Consider the following 12,945-nt stretch of genomic DNA (forward strand, 5'->3'; position numbering starts at 1 on the left):
AAAGATCTATTTCAAAAAAGCTCTAGTCGATTCTGGGGCTACTGGGAACTCTGTTGATGTCCAATTGGTTCGTGCATGGGTGATCCCATGTATTGAAAAGAAGACCCCAGAAATCATCCAGGCAGTTGATGGAAAACCCTTGACTGGAGGTCCGGTAACTCTTCAGACTAATCCCTTGTCGATGATTTGTGAAGATAAGAATCAAAGAAAGAAACATAAAGAGAAAATCATCTTTGACGTGATCCATGCTCCCCAATATGGGATTATCCTCGGTTTGCCATGGTTAACTCATCACAATCCAGAGATCAATTGGGCAGAACGAAAAATCGTGTTCTCATCTGCGCTATGTAACTAACAATGTCTCCAAAAGATTCAAGTACCAAAAGTTTGCAACTCTTACATAGCTACTGCTGCGGAGAAAGAAATTCAGCTGCCCAAGCAGTATTCATCTTACAAAGATGTATTTGATGAGAAAGGAGCAGAGACTCTACCTCCTCATAGATCTTATGACTGTCAAATTGATCTAGCCCCAGGTGCGATACTTCTCAACTGTCGTGTATATGCCCTGTCAGAACATGAAAATCAACATTTACGAAAATAACTGGATCAATTTTTGGAGAATGGCTTCATTCGCCCCTCCAAGTCTCCTGCAGCTTCGCCTTTGTTTTTTGTTCCAAAAGCTAATGGAGAACTTCGAACTTGCATCGACTATAGGGGTTTGAACAAAGTCACCATCAAGAATAAATATCCTTTACCCCTAATTCCGGTCTTATTGGAACAAGTAAAGAGAGCAAAAATCTACACGAAGCTTGACCTTCGAGGTGCTTATCATTTGGTCAGAATGAGAGAGGGTGACGAATGGAAAACAGCGTTTAAGACAAGATATGGTCTTTTTGAATACACCGTCATGCATTTTGGTCTGTGTAATGCTCCAGCAGCATTTAAATTTTTCTTGAATGACGTTCTTAGAGAGTACCATGACATATTTGCACTAGTCTACATCGATGACATTTTGATCTACTCAGACAATGAAAACGAACATGTCCAACATGTCAAGAAAATTCTTGCAGCCCTTCGAAAACACCATTTACCAAGCGTCAGTTTCATGTCACCACAGTTGAGTTTTTAGGGGTTATTCTTACCGCTCAAGGTATGGTGATGGCAGAAAAGAAAATAAAAGCCGTATCTGATTGGCCCACCCCAAAGACTGTTTGTGATGTACAATGTTTCCTGGGGTTTGCAAATTTTTACCGGAGGTTCATAAATCATTTCTCCCTGACAGTGGCTCCAATCACTAAGCTAATAAGAAAGAAAGAAAAGTTTGTATGGTCCCCAGAAGCTGATCAAGCCTTCTCGACTTTGAAGGAAGCTTTCTCCACTGCCCCAGTCTTGACTCATCCTGATGCGAATCAACCTTTCATAGTAGAAGCTGATGCTTCAGATGTAGCAATAGGAGCCGTCTTATCACAACGAAATAAAGACCCTGGTCAACTTCATCCTGTAGCTTATATGTCTCGGAAGTTGAACGAAGCCAAACAGAACTATGTCATTGCTGAAAAAGAGCTTCTGGCGATTCGTGACGCCTTTAAAGAATGGAGACATCATTTGTTGGGTGCCAAATACACTGTCACAGTATATACTGATCATCGTAATCTTCAATTCATGAGTTCCGCCAGACTTTTGACCCCTCAGCAATTATGCTGGATGCTTTTTTGCCGAATTTGATTTTGTAGTAACCTTCCGGCCTGGTAAAGATAATCGCAAGGCTGACACGTTGTCCCGTCAAGAATCTACCACATTGCCTGCATTTCAAGCCTCCAGAGCTATCATTGCTCCTGACAAGGTTCTATCTATCATAACAACTGAAGATTTCTTTGAAGAAATTTGCAACTCATTCACTGTTGAAAAATGGCAAACATGGGCCCAAGCAGATCCCAAAAGGTCAATCAAGCAAGGTTTACCCTTTCATGACGCTCGTTTGTTCGTACCCACTACCAAACTTCGCAAGATAGTGTTTCATTGGTTGCATGTTATACCTATGGCAGGTCACCCAGGTACTCCTAAAACTCTTGAACTGATCCAACGCTATTTTTGGTGGCCTACCCTAACAAAAGATGTAAAAGCAATGGTAAACAACTGTGAAGTTTGTGCTCGCATTAAAACAAGTCATTCAAAACCAAAAGGGTTGTTACACCCACTTCCAACCCCAAGTCGTCCATGGGAGCACATTTCTTTAGACTTTATTACCGGTCTGCCAGTGGTTCAACAGCATTCAGTAATTCTGGTGGTAGTAGATAGTCTCACGAAATATGGACATTTCATCGCCTGTAAAAAATTGCCCACTTCTAGTGAATTGGCAACTATTTTACTGAACAGAGTGGTTCGTTATCATGGACTGCCAAAGGTTATCCTCTCCGATCGGGGGTCACAATTTTCCTCCAATTTCTGGAAGACATGGTGTAAAACGCTCAAGTTATTGCCAGGGGTTGAGAACAAATTGTACAAAAGACCAGTTCCTCGTATTTCTACTTAAAACCCCTGCAAAATTATATTTACCAAATTAGTTACATAACTTAGACATAATAGTCTAAAGTGTAAGGTTTAAAAACTGTGTGCGTCCTACTGTTTTCAAATCTTAATTTTGCCAGCATAGTGTCATTCTTTCTCTGTCTGCATGCAGCCATTTTCTTTTAAAATAGCTGCTCCTTATGTAATTGAGCATTTAAAAAAAGGTGTCCACCTTGTGGAGTCCGAGTTTTAAATCTCTATGGTGTTTGATAACTCTAAGGGTGTTTTAGTGACATACCATGATAATTTATTGCAAAGGTCTTAAAAAACATAATGATTCCCACAGTTCGGTAAGCTGTTATAACTATTCATTATATTTTCATATATTTGAGTAGAAAAATCTCATCAGAAATAATATAACTGTCAATTTGTTTAAACATAATTTGTAGATAAAATGTAAATGTAAAATAAAACACTATTTATGTGTTTGTTGAAAATGGTCTGATACAACAAGTCATAGAAGTGTCTCTAACTCGGCTCTCATCATGTGTTAGTAACAGTCTATACGTCAGTACCAGTTAGTTATGCTCTCACATTCTAGCATAATCAATAATATGTATGCTAATCCTTTGCAAAGTATGAGTTGATAAACATACATTTCATCATAACATGATATTACATTGTTCAAGATCCTCTAAAAATCAATATTGTATCAAAACATATAGTATTCACTATTGCTATGCAATGAATCAATAGATGTTGAGTACAAAAAAACAAAATTGATGTCTTGTTTAAATCCTACGGTCACTCCTTACAGATACTATCTGCACTTAACTTTAGCTAATTTAAACAAAATCCCTATATTCTGGCACCAGCACACTTAAACAGATACATCTGAAATTTCAAATTAATATACATGAACTCTGAGTTATATTAAATTCATTTTTTTTCCTGTATCCAAAACATTTCTTAAAAAAGGCGTTCCCTATCCACATATCTTGAATAATGAAAATGTAGAGACAACATTTTCCAAAATCTTTTGCCTTTCATTGCAATACTGAAAGTTGCCTCTAATATCTTATAGAGATAGATTGATTATTCTATTAGTACTGTATGCTCAGTGTAAATATACTTCTAATTCTTCATCTATATTTAAGCCCTTCTCCTCAGCTCATGATTTATATATCTAAGTGCTTTCTGACTTTCTTAACTTCAGTATTTTATCACCTACTCTTCTATGTGGATGTATTATGCTAACCCTCTGAACATAAGCTGAAATAAATCTAATTCAGAATTATCACCCCAGAAGTGTACTGCAACAAGGATGTTTAGTAATCTTGTTATGTATGATTCTCAGGTTTTCCTGATATCTTATTGTTAATTTCCGTATAGCTGATCTTAAATAGAGTTTTCAGGCTTACGCAGGTAATTACAAATACACAGAAAGCAGAGTTACAATTGATAAAATCCTGTATCAGGTGTAATCATTTTTTTTACATTACCAAAAATACAGTCTCCTTATTATTTGTAAATTCACAACACACAGAGTTCCTTCATCCACTGAATGTGAAGATTGACATTGGCATTTTTTATGCCTATTGTGTCTATCTTCATGGCTAAGGCACAGCACCTTGCACTTTCCTCCCTAAAGGTTCAAAGACATTTTTGGTGCATCTTTGCAAGGTCTTGAGACCATTTTGCAACATTTTCCTGTTACGCATCAGAGGGAGGCCTTTAAGGGAGTAAGAAGTTGCACTGAGAGTAGCCCCATCGTATGAATATCCTTCCATACATTAATACATTAGTCTCTTGTGGGTAAAACTGATCCTCCCAGTGAGTGGCAGTAGCCCATGCCAAACCCGCCCCCCCCCCCACCCCCACATGTGTGGGAGTTTGACATGGCTGGCATGTTGACCAGCACAGAGAGGGGAAGCGATTGGGAGGTTGTGGGGAATTTCATAAATAATTGATACCTGCTCCTTACCTGGGGTGTGCTCTCGATCAGATGACTGAAAGAAGACCAGAGATGTACCTTCATGGTAGGAGTGTGTAGGAGGTTGTATTGAGATACCTGGGATTTGATAGCTTTGTAGAGGTGACTACTGTGTGAGCAGAACTAGCATATGTGGCCAGTATAAGGGTGAACACTGCTGCCCAACTTTGAAGTGGCCTTCTTGAAGATGTTCTGAGTGGAGGCAAAAATGTCCTCCCTTTTGTCCAGGGCCTCTCCCTCCTCAACCAGCTTCTGCTCCTTCTCTTCTCCCCCCGCCTTCTCTTCCTGGTGAGCAGTACTGGCTGCAGGTATTGTAACTTGTAGATGGATTGGATTCTCTTCTTGGATTGTTCACCATCCTCCGCTTATAGACTGTTCAGCATCATCATCAAGGTCAATGTCCCTAGAACCCAGAAGAACGTTTCAACAGATGAATTACATCAAATCCAGTTTTGTGGTATAATGTCAACAGAATACTTTAATAAACTTTCTTTCGAAAATAAAGAATAAAGTTAGTACAATGTGTGCATAAATCAATATATACAATTAAGGGTTGATCTATGGATGGAATCATTATATCTCAACAATGTGAACTCAACTGTTGCAGCCCCAGAGATAATCTTTTTTGGAGATCCCCAGAGAGGTCAGCTGTTGAACTTTAGTCCTTGTAGCTGATGTATTCAATATATGCCAAGATGGAGCTGCTATAGAGATAGTATGTAGGTTCAATTGATTTTGTTAATCTATACAAGGCATCATAACTACAAATGCACATATATTAGAGAGACATACAAGAGATTATTCATCACCAGGATACAAAAATTTTAACACTTGATATTCTTACAAAAAAAGAGAACAAATATAGTGGAATGACTAATGAGAAGATGTAGAAGTTAAAATCATAGGTTCCCGGACTTACTGGAATGACGTATGGTAGTGGGCCTAATTGCTGCTGCCAGGCTGTCCCTTGATGTTGTAGTTGTGACTTTTTTCAAGGTTGACACCAAGGACTGTTGTATGACAGAAGTTGACAGGAGAGGGAGACGTACATAGGGGGGTAAGTCATTGCAAATCACACAAGAAGATGTAACGCAAATGGCTTCAGTGCTCATTTTGAGAGGCACAAAGATTCTTATTTTGCAGGTTAAAACAAGGTCTCACATATCTTATAGTGTTACCCTCACTGCACATTTCAGGGACTTTTTTTATGACAATGAAAGTATCTAAAAGAATAAGATGACATATTGAGCATGGTGCAGCACCAATGTGTGACAAAAGACTTACAGCTACTATGACAGTAATAAATAAAGAGCTTTGATCCTTAGGCAAAAGAAAGAGCTGAGATTTAACTTACCAGTGTGTGGCATGTGTCTGCTATGTGGTGCATGTCCACATGTTGCTGCACTACTAGGAGTAGAAGGCGATGCTGTGACAGTGGTGAATGGGACAACACGGGCCCTTAAAAGGAAAACTTAAAAGAAGTAGGATGTAATGGTAAGAATTTGCATGACAACATAAGATTTGAGTACAATTAAAAGACATGACAAACACATATTGGCATTTATGTTTAGATTTAAAACAACAAGTGAAAACAATCTTCTACAAAGCTTGTTAGAATAAGGCCAACCCTGTCTCTGTAGGTGGTTTTACCTGCAAGACCTGTCCCATGTGTTGCCTTGTTGTAGATCCAGTGACTTCAGCTGAAGCAAAAATGTACTCGAATGAGTGGCTGTTTGAAAGAGTAGTGAAATCAACATTAACTGAACATGTATTATTTTTATGGCTTGTGTTATAGGATGTTTGTGAGACAGATATGGATGAGTGCTTATAGATTTGCTTTTAGAGCGATATAGAGAGTTGTGAGGGTGTTATAATCTTACCTCGTACCACATTAATGTTGTTGTGATGTGGTAGTCTAAATAGCAAATGAGGGTGCATTGTGAAGAGGACATCCTTCCCGAAGGCGGTGAGACAGTGACAGGATCCAGTTGGCACTCCAGGAAGAAATTCACCCAGCTAAATCCTGGAAAACTCCTTTACAACCACGTCTCATCTTGCCATTTATTTAATGTTTCCATGGTGCAGACCTCCTCCCCCGATACATTCACACAGCCTATGACCTCCTACCATAAGACTGCCTTCAGTGTTCCTCTAAAGGAGAATGGAGACAGTCCACGTAGTTGTTTGTATTGTTTTACTACAAATGTTCCTATTTACTGCCACTACAGGTCTCCTACTCCTTGCCATGCAGATGTCTCTGCCTTGTGTGGGGAGGTTCCAGCCCATGTGGGGAGTTCGCCTATTCACTACTATGCTGAGGCTTCACCCAAGTGTAGAGGTCTCACCAGAATTCAAATAAGAGTATGTTACTTGTAGTAACTATATGGTCGTACATTATGATTATTCTGACTCCGACTAAACTGAGGAGGTGGAGACAGGTAAGTCTACACTTTGAGGAAACTTTACACTTGGGTTTTGTCAATAGCCAAAAGTGGTAAAGTTAGTCAACAGTGTAAGAGCAAAGTTGTTACTTACAAGAGTAACTTACCTTTGTGAATAGCTCCAATTGTTTACTGTTTTTTTAGTTTTTTGTGATATTCACTCGCGCCTCTGGGTCTGTTGCAAGTTCCCAGAGAGGTGCTAGCCAGATTACACTGTTGCAGAGTTCTGGTGATTCAGAGGTGGTTTCATAATTTGTCATCAGCATGTGCACTCCCCGTACCATCAACAATAGGAACAAACACAAGTAGGACTGAATGCCTGATTTGATTTGTCCCCAGGTCACAGTGTTCTACTTAGGATGGAAGATGACCTTTGGATCCATGCTTCTGTTGGCTCGATTATGAGGCAGTGTCAGATGTGACCTGCATGGATGTGGAATAATCAGTAATTTTCCCTTATCAGCAGTAGAGTGGTTTCCAACCAGAGCCAACATGTCAGTAAATGAATGTGTGAAGGAAAGGAAGGAGATCGCTGTCAGAGGGGGTTGTGAGCAAACTACACATCCCAGGCACCAGTGTGGGAGGCTGTCATGCTACCTGCCCCCGGCGGCACTTGCATTTAAGAAGGTCCTGCAGTGCAAGCTTCTCATGGGACGAGTGTACGCGTGTGCATGGACCAAGTCCGAGTCAAGACCCAGCCTGTCTTCGCCTGTCATCGGCTGGAGGAGACCAGGCCGGGCCACGTCTCTTGGTTCAATGCTCCTCAAGGGATATACTTTCTCTGTTGGAACTTTCCTTTTGGCACATAGCTGGGTTACATTTGTGAATAGTGGACCCGGGAGGCTTGACTTGTATTTGTTGCTTTTTAAAATTCAATTCAGATACATTTTCTGCATCATGGGGAATAAGAAAGTAGCAAACAGCAGTTGTGTCCCAGCACCCCCTGCTAAAGGCACCTCCATCGACTGCATGCTTGACCATGCCATAAGCGTCATAATTATGTAAATTGCTCTCATGGATAGGAGGTTGTCTTTTGGTTCAGGACATGGACTTAACCTGGGGTTGGGACCTGGTGTATATATTTTATTCCCTGTGGTCCATACCCCACACCAGTGATTATAGCTCCCAATAGTTCACTTTACCAAACTCCAGCCCCTTCTAATTATCAGAAGTCTCCCTGTCCCGCTTTTTTGGGAAGTGGCGCCTCTTGTCCTGTGCCTTCTATGAAATATAAACGAGGCACTCGCCATAAACATTTTACCAGTAGCATTATTAATGTACTGTCAGCCCCATCATTGGGTGAAGATTTGGGAACTCGGCTTTACACTCCAACCACATCCCCTCATGAAGCTGAAGGTACCTTACATCTGACCAAGGACAGTTTGGCACATTTAATCAAAGGTCAATTTGAGCAACTCAGGGAATGGCTAAAAGGTGAACTCTCTCCCATAACTCTGCGCCTAGATGCATTGGAAGCTAAATTAATGTCACTTTCGCTATTCTCTTGTCAGTCCCTTCTAGTTTGTGACAGCGATATTAGTCAACCAGTGGGTTCTTTGAGTACGGCTATTATTCATCCCTATTCTATGCCTTCAAATAATAATTTTTTACCCGTGGACTCAGTAGCAACCAGGAAGCCTTCACCTGTGGAGCAGGCTTCTTTGAATCAACCTTTAAGTCGAGAACAGAGAGTTACTACCCGAGAATCACTCGCAATTATCAGTCGGGCCTCAACTATTGAGTAGATGTTTGTTACCAGGAACCTCCTCATTAGGTTTATTAGAGGTTGTGCTGACCGACTTGGGCAACTATAATGTCCTATTTACTTTAGGGCACCTACCTCTTTGTAAGTTGGTAACCATCAATAATGCTATTTTTTTCGTACACAAAACTCCCCTGATGGCCTTAGACTTATTTGGCAACTCAAAGGCCCATCAGTTTTATCGTCTGGGCTACTGAAACAGCATCAGGGGTTATTCTTAAACTGCCTGGCAGAAGATCTTGGAGAAGCTGTGTTAATCCATTTTGACAGCTTGAACCAGGCTATTAGGCAGTTCCTTCTTAAACCATTGCTAACGCGTCCCAATCTAGATAATTTATTCACTCTGGGACTCGTTTTAGGCCGATGAATCTTTTGACCCTGATTGAAGACACCTTAAGACAAGATAACTAATCAACATGTCAATCAATACGTCAATAACGTCATCAATATTCCCCATAACAAGTCAATTCAATGGCATTAATGAGAATCAGGACACACCATGACCTTTCAGTCATGAATAACCACACCAGATTAAAGCAAGTTTGTGATGTTTATTCCCTATTGATTACATTCTACCAGCAAGTTTATTAGTCTCAAAACCAAGTAGCACATCAACATTGTCATAATATGGCGACTCGAATAAGATTTCATCAGAGCAAAGATTATGAATATTAGAACCTAGCATGACGTCAGCATGGATTAACTTTAGCAGAGTATTATTTTCGCGTTGGTCAACAAGGCATAGATTAAGTCATTTGTCTATTTGCGTCCGTTTGATGAACCTCTTAACTAACCTCGAATTAGCATTGGCATGTTGGGCTTCATGCAAAACAATTTTGGTAACACAAATTTTAAAAAAAATCTAACTATGGTCTCTGTCAAAAGAAGCAGTTGGTACCTAGAAAGGAAAGGCAAACAGACAATTACAATTTCATCATCATACAGTTACCATCCGTAATGGGTCAGCATACAGAGTCAATCTTCGTCCTCAGGACATCAGTTGATTCGCCATCAGCCAGGAAACACAGCAAAGATTCAGTAAGACGGGGTAAGTAGGGACACTTCCCTCATAAGGAGGAGAAGTATAGAACGGGCAAGATAAGGTAAGGATGGGTTTGGAGAGTCAAACAGCAAAGTCTTTAGGCAGAGTGACAAAGTGTCTGGGTAATAGCAAGAGTAGTTTGCAATGGCATCTCTAATGGCTCCTCGTGTCAAAAGTTTTTATCCTTTTTCTGTTGTACAGTCCCCTAATTTCCAATTGTGCAGGTTTGGCACACCACTATCTCCGTCCAATGGTTTACCGATCCTTACATCAAAATTGTCACCTCATAACAGTTCTCACGTAGTTTATTGGCTCCTGTGATTGACGTTTCCAACGGGTAGAATGTCTGGTATGATTTCATATTGTTGTGGTCCTCTCGCATCCCCAGTCAGTAGTTCCATTGTCTATGCCGGTTTAGGCGACCTTGTACCTGTTGCGAGTCTACACTGTTGCAGTCAGCAAGAATGTTTCCTTGAGCAAGTCAAATTTCATGAGAACGGATCTACTACAGTTACACTCATCTTCTAGCTTCTGGAAAAATACGATTGCATGTCCTTCAGCAAGTCAGCTCACTGCACGTTAGAAAAACACATTTAATATGAAACCGGGCAGCTAGGCCTCGTCTCATGCTAACTAAGGCCTAGTGAATTAATTAGCAAAACCTTAATGTAGAATTCTTAATACTAATACAAAATCATACATTAGTGCGTCAACAATTCATTATTAGTCAATTTTATCAATCACCGTATATATTGGAGGCCACTCCCCGTGGGCACATTTCAAACGCACGTTTAGTAAAACACGTTAATACATCTTCTATGTGGCATTATTATGCATTAGTTCATAAACATTCTTATGTTCATTTATTTTAATTATAAGAGCTACGCTCCAACACCATTGAAGACAGATAACGGGGATCCCTGATGGTTTGATGAGCGTTGCTCGGCTGCAAACCGAAAATTAAGACAGGCATTAACTACCATCCCGAGAGTATAGACTAAGGTTTGAGCTGTTCGCCTGCCATATAAGACTACCCTTAAATTTAGGAAGGAGGTCTTGATCAACAGAGAGTGGAAACTTCTGGAATCAGCAGCAGTGGTAAAGAATAGTAAGAACTTTTGGAGTATAGTTAAGAAAACTAGGCTAAGGAGCGCCCACAAAGGCCCTCTGCTGCAATGTAATATTTTAGGCTTTGACTGGGTCTCTCATTTTACGGCCATTTATTATTTAGAAGAGAATGAATCGATGACTGAAACCCTGTATACCACGTTTCTTAGTGCATCATCTTCTCCTGTATCTTTGGCTGAAGTCAAGGTAGCCATACAACAGAGCACAGGAGGGATAGCACCTGGCCCGGATGGGATTTAAATGGATCTTATAAAATGTAATACAGATCTATAAGGTCCTTTAGTTACAAATGTCTTTAATTCATCTTTGAACATGCACATCCCATGCTCTTGGACTATATCCTTTATTGTGCCCATTTTTTTAGAAAGGGACACGGTGTGTCACCCTAGTGCTACAGGCCCATCTCTCTCATTGACAGTTCAGTTAAAATCATAGGTGGAGTGACTTACAACTTCCTGGCCATATGGGTGCAAGAGCATAACATTCTATCGCCCTTTCAACTTGGGTTCCACCCCGGTCTAGGTACAGTAAAGCAATGCTTAAATTTTAACTTAATATTTAAAAAATAAAATTGTTAAGTGTTGTTCTATATGTCTGGCCGTTATGGATCTATCAACAGCGTTTGATTCTATAAATAGGTTCAAGTTATGGATGATGCTGCTGGACCTAGGTGTGGAGTTACCCCTGGTGAATTTCCTCCATAATTTGCACAATGACCTAGCGGCCAAAGTGCGTCTGAGCAGAAGTGGTGACATGTCTTCAGAGTTTCACCTTAGGCGAGGAGAGCACCAAGGTTGCATTTTGGCCCGTTTACTTATTCCCCGTTAGATAAATGGTCTCTGTTCTCACTTGACTGCTGCTCAGAGAATAGCCGGTATACAGGTGCCGGCATTGCTCCCTGCAGAGGATGCAGTCCTATGGCAGGGACTCCTAATGCTCAGCGGTTGCCAGTGGACTGCTTCCTCTGCTTAATGAGTACTCTTGATTTGGTAACTAATTACGCAGAGTTCTAGATTATGTCATGTGGGCCGGGAAAATCAAATATGCGCAAGTTTACTGTGAAGGGTCATTCTTTGTGTACTGTGCGTGATTTCGGTTATTTAGGAGTTACTTTTAAAGCTGCATGATCCTGGCAGTCTCAGGTTATTAATGCACACCTTAAGCTCAGTAAGTATGGGAGAGTACTTTTTAAACTTCTTAGTTATAGAGGGAAACGCACTGTTCACCCCCCTTAAAATGTATTTAATGCTCAGTGTGTTGTGGCAGACACTTACGCTGCAGGGTCTTGGGTGTACCATCACAATCCCCCTCTTCACTTTGAGGAAAATTACATATGTCGGAGGTTATGACTTTTACTTTCTACTGCCTCCAGCTGCAACAGCGTTATATTATACACGGGGTGCATTTGACGCCATTGCTGTTGTGGATTAGTATTTGCACCAATCCCCAAGCGTATTTCTGTAGAGATATTATTAATGATTGTCTTAACCTGGATAAGGGACGGGCAATTCCATGGTTGATTGCCTTACGCCACTGCCAGTGCTTATCTTGTGCTTGTTGTTTCCGGTGCTGAGCACCGGCACTTGTTTTTGAGGGCCGGTGCTTATTCTTCTGCCTCAAGCATTTGCTTCGAGCAAAAGACACATATGGGAAAGACGGAGGAAGAGAAAAACGAAAAAGTGTCATAATAGGAGTGAGCTGAAGGGGCAGGGAGAGGCTTTAGATGTTTTGAAGAGGCCCGAGATGGCTTCCGGATAATTTCAGCAGCTGCATGTTTCAGAGAAGAGCTCTGAGCACCGGCACGTTTTTATTTACAAATAAAGCACTGGCCACTGCAAACTGCGAGTTAAGCATTTGTTTTTGCAGTTCTGTGAAAAACGAAGGCAGCAAACTAAGTTCATGAAAAATTCAGTTAGGATTTATTATAGTTTTTTTTTACTGCTGCTGAGCCCGTTTTTGTCTCTCTCTAGAGTCTAGACCTTACCCATTGGGAGAGCTCCCTTCTTTTTACAATTAGAGCCGGAAGGGTCTGGAGGCTCTTGTGTTTCGGAAGGCAAATCAATTTTTTGTG

The sequence above is a fragment of the Pleurodeles waltl genome, chromosome 2_1, assembly GCF_031143425.1.
Source record: "Pleurodeles waltl isolate 20211129_DDA chromosome 2_1, aPleWal1.hap1.20221129, whole genome shotgun sequence".
Classification (NCBI taxonomy): Eukaryota; Metazoa; Chordata; class Amphibia; order Caudata; family Salamandridae; genus Pleurodeles; species Pleurodeles waltl.